This window comes from Chinchilla lanigera, unplaced genomic scaffold, assembly GCF_000276665.1.
Source record: "Chinchilla lanigera isolate Chin_1 unplaced genomic scaffold, ChiLan1.0 scaffold00048, whole genome shotgun sequence".
In the NCBI taxonomy this organism is placed as follows: domain Eukaryota; kingdom Metazoa; phylum Chordata; class Mammalia; order Rodentia; family Chinchillidae; genus Chinchilla; species Chinchilla lanigera.
Genome location: NW_004955449.1, coordinates 412,356 through 426,495, shown reverse-complemented (window position 1 = coordinate 426,495; position 14,140 = coordinate 412,356). Strand labels below are relative to the sequence as shown.

General features: G+C 36.5%; 1 pseudogene; it reads right to left on the bottom strand.

Moving 5' to 3' along the window:
* Positions 1-10,920: 10,920 nt before the first annotated feature.
* Positions 10,921-13,700, bottom strand: LOC102003297 (annotated as a pseudogene).
* Between the last annotated feature and the right edge of the window lie 440 nt (positions 13,701-14,140).

Here is a 14,140-nt window from a genome sequence, read left to right as displayed (position 1 = left end):
ATTTGTGCTAATATTGTTTGGACAATATATCATGCCTATATCTTGTACTTGGAGTAACTTCTATGAAGACAACAATATGCAATGTGTTAATTATTGTAATTATTGTAACTGTCCTACTAAGCTGTTTTGAAACTGTTGTATTGTTATATTTATTTTTATTTTTTCTCTTTAAAGTTAAAAAAAGCATTTTCTACTCTCAATGTATTTACATAATCACAAAATTAAAAAATCATGTAAAACTATTGTTTGTGATTGCAAATCAGAGAAATACCAAAGATGACTACATTTAATAATTATTACATGTATTTTGGGTGTTCTTTGATGGGTTAACAACTTTCTTACATGAATAAAAAATTAAGACACAAAATTTATAACATTTGAATATATATTCAATAAAATCACTATACCTAAATATGATCTTTATGTAATCTTGTTTTCTTTGTAGTAATGATAAAACAATGTAATTACTCAAAATATGCAAATTTAAATATATTTTCATCAAAATATAAATTTAAGTAAATTCAAAAATCCAAACATTAAATTATTTTTAAACATTTTTCCCATGGTACAGTTATCTATGAAAAGGTAAAACAAAAATTTAACTAATGAACTTGTAAAAGAAATTAATAAACATACATAACTTTAATAGTTTGAATTGAACCTATATCTTAACATTTTATAGTGTTTAATGTCCATCTAGTTGCCAATATGTGTGCATCTAGAACTGACAGATCCAAACTTCAGTGTAATATGAATTGTTAAGATTACCAAATTTTTCTGATACTATATGCATCTTTTGACAATAATAGAAATCGGAGCAGAAAAAGAAGAAAATGGGCATTTTAACTTTGCTGGGAGATGATATGTCATTGTGCAAAGTTCTATTGCATTTGTGCTGAGAGAAAAGCTCTGACAAATTTGTGTCTTTTTTCTTACCTGAACACTTCCACCACTCAAGTCTTTGCTGCACTACACAAGTGTTCATCTCTGACATCAGCAGCAACACAGCCCACAGATCTTCATGGCTTCCAGTGCAGCCACTCTTTCTTTTGATGGCATATGAAGAAGATCTAGAGAAGTGTTCCTCTGGGGTCTGAATAGTGTAAGTAATAACTGCTGATATTTAGTGTTATAAGCTGTGCGGTACAAGTGCTGAGCATCAGATCTCTAGTGACAGAGGGAGGCTCTGAAATACGAGGCTCAGCGTAGAGCCTCTCTTATCCAGGCCTGAGGACACTACAGAAGTAGGGCTGGAGAATCCATCTGTCACTAAATTGTAAAGAATAATAGACATTGTATTAGTTAACTTTCTGTCATTATGACAAATTACCTGACATAACCAACTTAAAAAGAACATGGTTTGGCTCACAGTTTTAGGGGTTTCAGTGCATGATTAGTTTGCCCTGATGCTTTTGGCCAGGATCATGGTGATCATCATGGTGGGAGCATGCAGCAGAGCAAACCTTTCACTTCATGGCTTAAGAGAGACAGGAACTCAACATCCATTCTCCAAAGGCACAGATGACCTAATTGCCTTCCACCAGGCCCCACCTCTTACAGGTTCTACCACCTCCCAGTGGTACCTCAGGCTGGAGGCCAGATATTTAACACATGTACCTTTGGAGGACTTTTTGGATCTGACTTATTGCAGATGTTAATATTTGAATGCCAAAAGCCAATCAAGATTAAATTCTGAAGCCAGGTTTGCTGGCGCATGCCTGTAATCCCAGCACTCAGGAGGCTGAGGTAGGAGGATCCTTGAGAGTTCGAGACTAGCCTGGGCTACAAAGTGAGCTCAAGGCCAGCCTGAACTGCAGAGCAAGACCCTCTTTCAAAAAAGACAAAAAAAAAAAAAAAAAAAGATTAACTTCTGCAGCAAAGAATTAAATTCATAAAAATGATCAAGATGTAATTTGTATATATACCTGTTTCCCAAGATCAATGTAATTATTATGTATTGTAAATGTATTCTACTAATAGAGTTTTTAAAATAAATAAAAACTGAAAAAAAGGAGTTGTCCTCTCATTTAAATATTATGATTTCAAGCTGCTATTGATTAGAAAGAGAGAGGTCCAGTAGTGCGAGACTAATTTAGTAAACCAGACTTGATAAACTTGGAGCACTATGTCTAGGGACAAGCACTGGGGTGTATCTACCAGCTCATGAAACTGATGCAAAGCAAAAAGATTAGAATGTTGATTTTTTTTTTTTTTTTGAGATAGGATCTTGCTCTTGAGTTCAGGCTGGCCCTGAGCTCACTTGGTAGCCCAGGCTAGTCTCGAACTTGAAGTGATCCTCCTGCCTCAGCCTCTTGAGTGCTGGGATTACAGGCATGTGCCACCACACCTGGCCCAGAATTTTGATTTTGATAAAGTTATATTGCAGAAGAAACCATGGACCTTTAACAAACAGTCATTGGCCTCCAGACTTGCATTGGCTGGAAGTAGGCTGTGAAGTCTTGAGGACCCCAACCAGCGCATAATCTCAAGAAGGGAATAAATATGGAAGAAATGTTGGAGGCAATTCCATCAATGAGTGGAATCAGGTCTGTTCAAGGAAATTCCCTACAACTTCCAGAAGAAGGCCCCTCCCCTCACAGTGCCTGTCCTATTAGATTTCATGATTGCTGCTGGCCAATGATTGCTGTGTCCACCATCAATCCTTATTCTATTGTAGTTGTGTAGCTGTTTGTTACTGCAATACCTGAGAAAAACAATGGAGTAGAGGTTTATTTTGGCTCATGGCTTGAAGTTTCAGTCCACGGTCACTTGCCTCTGTTGCTTTTAGGTCTGTGGCAAGGAAGAAACATCACGATGGAAGGCCATGGTGGAGGAAAGGCACTCAGCTCCTGGCAGCTAGGAGGCAGAGAGAAACAGTGAAAGAGCCCAAGAGGAAAGGGCCAGGAACCAGGTATAGTACCCAAAGACACACCACTAAGATTCACTCTCTTCAACGAGGCACCACCTCTGGCTTCCATCTCAATAATGCCATTAAATTGTGATGAATCCATTGATGAAGTTAGAGTCTTCAGGATTCAATCACTTCCTAAAAGCCCACCAGCAACTAAGCCCTTAAGCAATGATTTTTTTTGGGGGGGGCACATATTAGATCTCAACTACATTTGTACTTACCCTGACCTCAATGTGCAAAAATATTGTGGGAGCATAGTATGGTGTGGTTTTAAAGAAGGGTTCATGCTCTTCTCTAAGGTTGAGTTCTTGTTCTTGTGGGGCTGGGTTGGTTACTGCAAGAGTAGGTTGTCATAAAGCAAGATTGGCAATTCCCGTGGGTCTCTTTGCATGCACCAGTTTCCACTTCTGCTTCTGCGGCATTTTGTGATGCAGACAAGAGCTGCCACTAGATGCCAGTGTCATGCTGCTTGGACTTACTAGCTACCAGAATCATGAACCAAATAAACTTTTCTTTCCACATTACACAGCCTCAGGTATTGTCTTGGTTACTTTTCTCCTGTTGCTGAGACAAAATACCCAACACCCAAAATTAAGGAAGGAAAGGTTTATTTAGCTCATAGTTTGTGGAGGTTTCAGTCCATACTCGGCTGGCTCCAAGGCAGAGTGGCACATGACAGAGGGCAACAGTTCATAGCAGTGGAAAACAGCAAGAGTAACAACAAAACAGGAGAAGCAGCAGAGAGCAAGCCTCTTTGCCTCCCTTATATTGTATGCAGGCTATCCACCCCAGGGTGGGTGTAGCACTCACACCCATAATCCCAGCACTGGACCATGAGTCAATCACAAACTCTAGAAGCCCACCCCATGACTGCATAAGGCTTTGGAGGGACATCTAGACACAAACTATAACAGAGCTCCTGTTATACCAACCCAAAATGAACCTACACATGAAGTAAGTTGATGAGACTTTGGTCTTCTTTTCTTGAAACATGAAGAGTTTGTCCAATGTGGGAAGAAAATGTGCTCCATTTATTTGGTGGCCAGAAAGATAGACTGTGGTGGTAAGCCTCCCCCAGAGACCATTCTCTCTATACTATATGATATAGAGATATTGCTGTCAGTCCCCACAGCAGTGAGTACAGTCTTACTGGGTTACTCTTTCCTGGCTCAGGCTTTAAAATGGGAGCCCAGTAACAGCCTCTGACTTGTAACCTTGACTTCTTTCCCCATCCTACTGTAAGGTATATTAAAAATCTGGTACATAAAATATATATAGCTAGGTGAGCTCCAAAGGACACCTAACTTCAAATCCAACTCTGTTTATGATACCTTTCTTGTCATATAGTTCAGCTTTATATGAAAATTCTTTATTATATGTAGCATTTTTATGTTTTGGAGGTAGGGTTGCATTTCACATTATTTCTATCTGCTATCCTTAAGTTTTCATGAACACAAGAACTTTCAAAAAAAGAACTCTCAAATCCTCTAAAAATAAATGTTGAATTAAATCACTTGGCAAGCAGAAATACTGGTTCACTTTTCTTTTAAATTACATTTTTTCATTCCAATATATATGCTAACTTGTTTTATTTATACTAGTTTATCTTAGTTCATTGAAAAGAAAGTTTTGTATTACTGTGTCTTTTCTGTAAGAGCATTTTTAGTTTATCTTGTACTCTGAGTAACTACTTTGAAGATACTGTCATGATACAGTGTAATAAGTATTGTTATTCTCTTATTTGGTTATGTAATTTTGATTTTTTCATAAAATAAAAAATAAATAAAATTATTTTACCTTGTCCCATGGATCTTTTTCTATAGCTGTTATTGGAACATAAATCATAATTTCAATGCTTACATAATATTCATTAGGTTCTCATGCAATATCATTGAATTTCTTAGTGACCAAGGTAATATTCTTGTTATTCATCAATATAATAAATATAATCTAATAATTTACTATTACATAGATCTGACTTTAAGTTCTTAAAAAATTCTAACTATGGCCTTCCTTCTAAATGTAATTTCCTAATGGGTTTCCACCCAGATATAATATTTGTTCTTCTAGCTTTAAGAAGTTCTGTTATGTTTTGAAGATGAGATGGTTACATTGAGTCCGTTTGGATTTGTCCTTAGAGTAATAGATACAGTCTCCTTTTGTGTCCAAAGGAGTGTTCATATTTCACTCAGAGAACTCAGAACCTCAGAAGCTGCTGACAATGAGAAAGCCTCGTCAGCGATGGCACTACAGGGTATAAAATCACCAGCCACTGTTTCAAGCACTACTTGACTAAATCTGCTCTTGATATCAAAGACTTGTTGATACTTAAGATTATGAACAGCCTCAAGAAATTAAAGGATTTGGTCACGGTATTTTTTTTTAAAAGCAGACTTCTATAAGAAAGGCTAGCAATGAGCTATACTCAATGTAATTTTAACAAAGTTATTTTTTTTTCTCTAGTATTGCTGAATGTTTTCTTTTTAGAATCTTTAGTTGTGAAACATTTGTATTTGTAGAAAATTATGTCAGGTGAAATTACTGAGTGGTAGAATGTGTATTTTCAGCCTTCAAGAGGGATCTGAGGATGCAGTGCTGCTGGCTTTGGTGATGAAGGAATGGGCCATGCACCAAGGAAATACACACAACCTCCCAAAGGTGGAAAAGGTAAGAAAAATGGATTCCTCCCTAGGTTCTCCAGAAGGAACACAGACTAGCTGCTACCTTGACTTTAGTCCACTTAGCCTCCTGTTGGACCTGACCTCTTAAGATTATGAAATTTTTTAAGATAATAAATTTGTGTTATTTTAATTCGTTATTTTGTTGTTGTTGTTGTTGTTGTTTTTGTTTTCTTCCAGTACCAGGAATCGAACTCACGACCTTGCACTTGCCAGGCAGGTGCTGTGCTGCTGAGCTAAATCCCCAGCCCTCTAATCTGTTATTTTGTGTTGATTTGTTACAGCAGAAATAAAAACCTGCTGGATAAAGTGGCGAATACGGTACTAGATATCATGGATCTTCAGAGATCTGCAGGAGGGATTCCTTGACCCTGCCTGAATACTGGTCTGTGCACGTCAGCAAGTAGATTAGAGACATCGTATTTTGCTCAATGTTGGAAAAAGAACCATTGGAAAGGAGTACAATTTTCTGAGATCACACAAAGCTGGAAAACTTCCCAACTCATATCTAAGGAAGAAGTATTACAAAAATTTCACAAATTCTTCCAAAAAATAGTGAAAGAAACATTTCCAGACTACTTTTATGGAGCCAAATTTACCCTGATTCTCAAACCAGACAAAAACCTTATAGAAAACTACACACCAATAATCCTCATGAATGCAAAAGTCCTTAATAAAAACTTAACTAGAATTTTCACTCATTGCTGGTAATAATGCAAAGTGATACAGGCCTTTTGGAAAATAATTTTAGCAGGTTCTTATAAATACATACTTGCATATGATCTACAATCCCCAGTCCTATGTAATTACTCAAGAGATACAAAAACGTATGGTCATACAATGGCTTCCTCAAATGTTTGCAGTAGTTTTATTTATAACCAAGAAAAAACTAGTCAATGTTTGTGAGCTTTCTGTTGCTGTAACAAAATAACAGAGGTAATCAATTTAAATGGGAAAATTATTTTGGCTGATGGTTCCAAAGGTTTCAGTCCATGGTTGTTTCACCTTGTTGGTTTGGGTCTGTGCTGAGGCAAAACCATTTTAAGTGGTTTTATAATACCTTCCCTATAAAACCAGTTTGAAAGTGAATTCTTCTGTCACTGTCTGTCTCCCCCATCTCCTCTCATTTTGTTTTTCTGCTTTTAGACATTTCATCACAAATTAAATTTCTTGACTAGTTATAAGTATACGTTTTTAAAATTTTTAGAGTTAGTTTGGATAAGTTACATTTTCTATGAAATTATCACTTTTTATATAGTTTTTATTTATTGCTAAAAGTTATTCCATTATCTTTCAGATCTGTGCTGAATTTAGTCTTCTTTTCATTCTCAAAATTGTTTTATTTATTTATTTTCACTTTTTGGCTATAACTTTAGAATCTTATTGAAGTAGTGCATTATATATTTAAAAAGTACACTAAACTAGGGTTGGTGGTACAGGCCTGTAATCTCAGCACTTTGGGAAGTTGAGGCAGAAGGATTCCAAGTTCGAGCCCAGACTTATTAAGACCCTATCTCAAAAAATAAAGACTGAGGGTCTAACTCAGTGAGAAGGCTTTGGGTTCAATCCTCAGCTCTGCAAAACAAAAAAACAGAAAAACTAACCATATCCACTTATTTTTTATTTTTTGCAATACCATTGAACCCAGGAGCTCCCTACCACTGCAGTACATTTCCAGACATTTCTGTTTTGATGCCAGGTGTTACTAAGTTTCCCAGGCTGGCCTTGGACTTATTATTCTTCTGTTGTAGCTTCTGGAGTAGTTGACCCCTTCCTTTTAATTTTTAAATATATAATTTCTCCCTCAGAGGTTTTTCTTTTTCCTATTATTTCCCTTCCTTCTTTCTATCTTTTCCTTCCCTCCTGATAATCAATTTTGAGTTTTTTTGCTATTTTTTAAAATATTAATTCCATTTTTATTTTTCTTAATTTTTCCACTTTTCCCCCTCAGCTATTGTTTTAATAATTTCTTAAATTATATTATCAGCTTATGTGCAGCCAAAAAAGTCTGAAACAAAAGAAATTTTTTCTATTATTAGAAATTATGAGATTTCTTCAATGTACTGATTTAGCAGCAACTCACACATTTTTGTTTGTGGTTTTTATTTATTTATTGTTACTGGGGACTGAACCCAGGGCCTTCACACTGGGATACAGCCCCAGCCCATTTTTTATTTTGATACAGAGTAAGTTGCTTAGGCTGGTCTCCCATTCAAGTACTAACCAGGTCCGACCCTGCTTAGCTTCTGAGATCAGACAAGATTGGCACGTTCAGGGTGGTATGGCCCTAGTTGTAGGCTGGTCTCAAACTTGTGATCTTGCCTCAGTCTCCCAGAATGCTGGGATTATTGGCCTATGCTACCCTGCCAGTTTCTTTGCTCTCCTAGAGATTTGAGTTGACTCATTTTCCCCTGTGTTTAATTTTTAAAATATTATTTTTTTACGTTGGAAATTTTAAAAAACTAAGTAGAGAAAATAAATCAGCTTTAACAACTAGTAATATTTCCCCTGTACTTTGGGGTATTATTACATTTTGTTTTCTGTACTCCCATTTTAAGTCAACTGTCATTTTAGTTTAGTTTTTTTGTTGTTGTTGTTTGCTTGTTTGTTTTGTTTTTTGAGACAGGGTCTTGCTACGTAGCCCAGGCTGGCCTTTACATCATGGAGCTCCTCCTGCTTCAGCCTCCTGAGTGCTGAGATTACAGGTGTGTACCACCACACCCGGTGTCATTTTGGTTCTTTTCCTTCATCAAACTGTATCTTTTCTCAGTTTTTAAGATTTTCTCTCTGTCTTTGGTGTCCTAAGTATTAATGTGATATGTCCAGAGGGAGATCTAGTTTTATTTGTATTGCTTTATGAATGTGACAATTCATGTCTTTCATTTAGTGCACAAAAATTTCAGTTGTTTTCTCCTCAAATATAATCGGATTCTTTTCTTTCCTTCTGGAGCCCCTGTTGGGCACACATAGGGGCTTCTACTCACCTCCTCATATAGTACTCACGACTGGACAAACAGATAAATAAATATTCTTCTGTTGAAACTTACTCCACAACGCAATGGTACTTGCAGATGGGGCCTTTGGGAAGCGATTAGGTCACAAGGGTAGAGTTCTTGTGATGCGCTTCTCTACATGAGGATGGAGACCACAAGAAGAAACAAACCAAGAAGAAAGGCCTCACTTAAACTTAACCATGCTGGTAGCCAGATGATCTCAAGACTTCTGAACCTTCAGAACTGTGAGAAAAAAAATTTTTTTAAAGCCACTCAGTCTGTTTTATAGCAGCCCAAATGAACTAAGATACCTCGGTAAGAGCTCATGCCAGTTAGTGCAACAACTTTTTAGCTGGTTTCCATGAGCCATGAAGATGTTGTTGAGTTTCTTACCATTTTCTTCATGGTTCTCTTCTGAAAGATAAGCATGCTTTCTAACCATTGCTTTTCAAGGCTCTGTACAACTAAGCCTTTTTATCTATGCAACTTCATTTCTCTTAACATGTTGTCTCCCCACTGTCCTATGACCGAAACACATTTGTTAATCTAGTTTTGCTCTACATTTTTTTGTATCCAAATCCCATCCATAATTTAAGATGAAGCTTAATCTAGGTTTATCTCCTACCTTTCTAAGTTTACAAAGCCTGTTTCATAATTGTTAGGCTATGGTTATTTTCCTGTCAGAGGTACAGCAAATAAGGTGTATTTCCAAATGGATCCTACTTGCAGGTAGGATGCTGGCCTTTTTTTACTGCAGTCCCACCACCTTAGCACAAAGGAGATGCTCAATAGGCGTTTATTGACCAATGTCTTCTCTTCCATGGCCTGTCATTTAATGGACCATACTCACAAGTACCTTCATCTGTAAGAGAAATGAGAAATCTAAGTCAATTCCTTTATGTGTTAAGAATTCTGGCAAAAAAAAAACTTAATTGGGAGAAAATTTCAAGCAAGAAGCTAAGATTTATAAATTATAAAACATTATGAATTATACATACCTATGTACTTTTAGACAGTTATAGCAGGGATACAAATCTACTTATGCAAGTTATTCAATTATTGATCTATGTCATTTTCAAAAATAGCTCACCACTTCTGAAACATGAAGCTTCTATAGATAAATAGGACACTTCATGGTGAAATCAGGTATGTTCGGGGTGGTATGGCCGTAGACAATAGGACACTTAATGTATCTTACTTTTCAAATGTTATCTAATGCTACCTCATTGCGAATATGCTTCAGTCCATAAAGAATTACAGCCAGTTTTATTTGAATTGGACTTCAACATCATAGCAAATAATCTGAAGAGCTTTGCTTGCTATTGATATGGTGGTTTACAATTCATCAGATTGTCTCAAGCTGCTGGAAGTCACCTCAAAAATCACTGATGAGCTGGATAAAGAGGTAACATAAGGGGTATTTTTCCTAAAAATGTGGGTTGTTTTTTTTTTTTTTTTTTTTTTTTTTTTTTTTGATCTTTTTGAGACAGGGTCTTGCTGTGCAGTTGAGGCAGACTTTGAGCTCACTTTGTAGCCCAGGCTGGTCTTGAACTCTCAACAATCTTCCTGGCTCAGCCTCCCAAGAGCTGGGATTACAGGCGTGCACCACCATGCCTGGCCAAAATGTGAGTACTGAGAGAAATCAGTATGTTGAAAAAATTTTAAATACCCACATTAATTATGTTATATTACATAACTCATTTTATTTGGTGTTATTAAATAGACCCTATGATGATGAATTTTAACAAGCACCCCTCCCCCAAATGGACAGGAACTAGCCACATGTTTAAATTACAGAGCTAAAAAGAATCACTGGTGGAAATGAGAAATCAAACAAAACATAATACAGTGTAATGGATAATGTAATGGTTTATTTCTGAAGATAATAGCATTGACAATTTTTTCATTTCCTCATAAATCTCATTTCTCATTATGAGAAACTCATAATAGATAACACTATCTTGAATTCTGAATATATCACAGTAAATAATTTTTGCCTAATTTTTGTGTCAGACTTTGAAAAACAGCATCTGTTAATTTACATGCTTCTTAAAGAAATTAAAAATAATTATTTAAAAAATTTTAATGTTCCTTTCCCTTTCTTCCTTCCCCCTCCCCACCTCCCTGGTTCCTCTTTCCATTGGAAAGTTTTCTTCGTATTTCACAGTATTATACATTTGGGTCCCTATGTACCCTTTCAGTTTCTCACACCAGAGAAACAATGTGGTTTTTACACGTGTCCAATTTATTTCACTTAAGAGTATGGTCTCAAGGTGCATCTATTTACCTAGAAATGTCGCAAGTTTATATTTCTTTATGCAAAAATAATTGTAAAAGGAGCTCGGGGGGGGGGAATATTCTCTTTTATGTACTTTTTAAACAGGTGGATACTTTATTCCAGCTCTCAGAAATGGGGGGGAAAATGAACATATCCTTCCATATACTATTCTAATGCATTAATTTTGAAAATTTAAAGCACATAAAAATGTATATATGTAAATATATATATTCAGATTTTAGTGTTATTGGTGTTTATCATTTTTTTGCTTTCTAATAAATGTCATTAAAAGTCATTAAATGTGACCTAATACTTCAACTTGTGTCACTTAATCATTTAGTACTACTTGTCTTGCATTTAGTTTGTGTGTTAATCACTGACATGATTGGTCAAACTGTACACTGGAAGATGTAAAAAAAACTTGATTTAAGTTATACTATGTATGTCAGTTACCCATCGCATGAATTTTTTTCACCATCATTTGCAACTTCTAACATTTTGTAGTTCTTTATGCAGTCTACTTTAGCTTCCAGTGCTGTACATATCTTCATCTTCTGGATAGGGCTGCCCATGATCCATGAGTTTAGGGTCAAGCTTAAATGGGGTAGTACCTGAGGTGGGTTCTGATTTTATCACTGTTTCAGAGCTGAATTCTGTTAGCCAAGACATTGAATGTTTCAGGATGTGAGTTGTTTCTGTAGGTATTTCGGTTTCATCAGAGATTCCTAGCTTAGTTTTTCCTTTAGGCTCCAGCACTGATTCTTTTTTGGTTCTTCTTGTCCACAATGATTTAAATGCTTCATATATTTGCTGACTTGTAGCACATACTTTTTTCCCAGTTACCTTTGCAATTATTACTGACTGACTGGATAGCAAACAGTTGCTCCTAAAGTAGCCAGTCCTACTGGAGAAGCAATTTTCTTAAACCTGGAACGTTTTCTTGCTGAAACCAAGCTTGCCAATCCTGAAACTGTAATATAAACATTCCCAATTTTGGAAGAAAATCTCGAGGAGGATTCTTCGGATAGACATACGCATCTTTTCCAAATTGTGCGGTATCCATTATCCCATTTTTCACAAAGACATATGCACCCTTGTACCAGCCAATGTAACAACCAGTTCTAGTGCTGATGGATGCAAAGCCCATTTGTAAATAACCAGGCTGCTCTTCAATATATTTAGACTGGACAGGTTGCACAGTATATGTGGGGAGCTGCTCTGGTCTCACTAGCTGCTTTTTGGATTCCTCTTCTTTGGTCATATGTACACTTACAGATGCATATATCACACCCACAGTCATGCTGGTCAGCTTTCCTATTCTGAAGGGCATCATGTCTTTGACCCTCTCTAAATTTTCTTACAGAGTCTTTTATGTACTTTTAAGAAAGCAAAACCTGCTGCAAATAAAGTAAGCCAATTTTTACTTGACATAACTAAGAATGATATTTAGAATCAGACATTTCCCCAAATATCTTAGGTGATGCAAAAAACCATGGCATTTTATTAATAAAATTCTGCCTAGAGGAATGATGTCTTAAATGTAAAATGTGATGCAAAACGTGCAAGGAAAGAACGATGATTATGACAAGGGTGCACCAATGACAATGCAATGGAAATGAGAATATACTTTCTCCAAAAGCCACTGGATGAACTTGAGGGAACATCTGAGGCAAAAAAATGCAAGCCACTGGCCTATTATTAAGAAAACCCTTCCAGGGGCCAGGGATGTAGCTCAGCAGCACAGTGCCTGCGTGGCAAGCGCAAGGTCCTGAGTGTGATTTCTGGTACCAGAAAAACAAAACAAAATGGCCCTAGGGAATCCTTCCAGCTTGGTTGCTGAGATAGGTTTGGTGTTTATATTAACCTTTGGCATTCTGGATGGTTAGAGTGGAATAAAACTACTCATGCTTTTTCTTTTATTACAGATTCCAATGTCACATGATCTTTTATTAAAAGCCCCAACTTTGGGAACATTTTCACTGACTGCACATTTCCTAGGGCAATATATGTAAACTGCTTATTTACCTGAATGGTTTAGTTCTTTAGAAAGGCCTTCATTCCACATGTTGTTTAGTTCTTTCCCTCACAGAAGGATCCTAGCTCTCCAGAATCTTAATTAACTCTGCATCTATGTACACTCAAGTCTCAATCTACAGTACAGACAACTGGAAAGACCCTCACTTTAAAAAAATCAGAAAATGTTCAATTTTTCATAACTACCTCCAGTATAGTATAATATTGTAACTGTAAGTGCCTCAAGATTATTTTGTGGTCAAGATCACTCAGAAATAAGATTTTATATCAGAATTTAAAATTTGTTTTTAAAACTACTCACTTTGCTACCCACATTCTGTAGGTATTTTGTGTTTGCGCGTATTTACATTTATCTAAGATGAAGGCCTAGCAGTAAATGAGATTTTCCTAATTTTATTCTCATAGTTGGGTATCAAACTACATGTCATAGATGTAGAAACAGCAAAACTACATATACCAGTAAGTACATGCCACAAACAATAGACTATTTTTCCTGGCTTCTGGACTAAGTAAAAACAAACATAAATTTGATCCTTTTTTTGTGGTACTGGGGATTGAGTCCATAGCTTTGTGCCTGAGCCATAGCCCCTGACCTTTTCCCTTTGAGACAGGTCTCACCAAGTGGCCCAGGCTGGCCTCAAACAAACCTTCGCAAGAGCCCCCTGAAGAGCTGAGATTACAGGTGCACACCACTATGCCCAGGCTCATTTCATCTTTTAATATATCACCTGTTCGCTGAGTGTTATTTGCCAGAGAAATACAAACATATATAAATTCCTCAGCGAGGGGCTGGGGATTTAGCTCAGCGGCACAGCGCCTGCCTGGCAAGCGCAAGGTTGTGAGTTCGATTCCCGGTACCAGAAAAAAACCAAAATAAATAAATAAATTTTAAAAATAAATAAATACCTCAGCAATACTGTGGATTCAGTTCCAGATCCATGCAATAAAGTGAGTCAGATGACGGTTTTGGTCATATAAAAGTTAAGCTTACATTATACTGTAGCCTATTAAGTGTGCAAATAGCACTATGCAAATTAAAAGTGCTTTACTGCTAAAAAATGTTAATGATAACCTGAGATTTCAGTACATGCTGCTGCTAAGTGGCACTGCTAAGACGCACTCAAACAGCTGATCACAAATCTCCAATTCGTAAAAAGAAAAAAAAGGCATCTGTAAAGTACAATGAAATGAGGACTGTTTCTGCATCGGCCTGTCTTTATGAAACTTTTTATCTAATATCATATAA